Source organism: Calidris pugnax, unplaced genomic scaffold (genome assembly GCF_001431845.1).
Source record: "Calidris pugnax isolate Ruff unplaced genomic scaffold, ASM143184v1 scaffold44, whole genome shotgun sequence".
Taxonomy (NCBI): domain Eukaryota; kingdom Metazoa; phylum Chordata; class Aves; order Charadriiformes; family Scolopacidae; genus Calidris; species Calidris pugnax.
In genome coordinates this window covers 31,462,912-31,463,424 of record NW_015094506.1, presented here as the reverse complement: position 1 = coordinate 31,463,424, position 513 = coordinate 31,462,912, and the positions used below count along the sequence as shown (strand labels likewise).

The 513-nt window shown below is 68.8% G+C and overlaps 1 protein-coding gene across 1 annotated transcript in view; it reads right to left on the bottom strand.

Annotated features, from left to right (window-relative positions):
* The window catches only part of MDFIC (MyoD family inhibitor domain containing), a 50,125-nt gene that overhangs the window by 47,923 nt on the left and 1,689 nt on the right, over positions 1-513 (bottom strand). The window lies entirely within an intron of this gene.

Genomic DNA, 513 nt, shown 5'->3' with positions numbered 1-513 from the left:
CCGTCCGCCGCGGCCGGCAGCGCGGCGCGCCCTACCTCCGCATTTCCTCCCGCTCCGCCGCCGTGCCCGGCCCTCCGCCGCGCCCCCGCCGCGGGAAGCTCCGCGCTCCGGCTCCCCTGCCGTCCGCCGGCCTTCTCCCCCGACACACACACCCCCACACCCCCACACACACCTCCTCCCGGGGCAGGGTCGCGCACGGAGTGTCACTCACACCCGCTGTCCCCCCGCCGCCACAGTCACTCCTTCTCCATCATTTCCGGACAATGAAACATCCCACCCCGGCCGGCGGCGGTTGTGCGGGTCCTGCCGCCCGCCAGCCACGGGCCCGCCGATGGGATGGGATGGGATGGGATGGGATGGGGCCGGCGGGGCGCCTCGCTGCCCCCAGCCGGGCCTCTAGCCACGGAAATTCCCCCAGGAGGCCGAAACCCGTCAAGCAGAAAAAGGGAAAAAAAAAAAAAAAAAGAAAAAAAAAAAATATGTGAAAGGGGGGCTTTCATGCCTGGGGGGGGT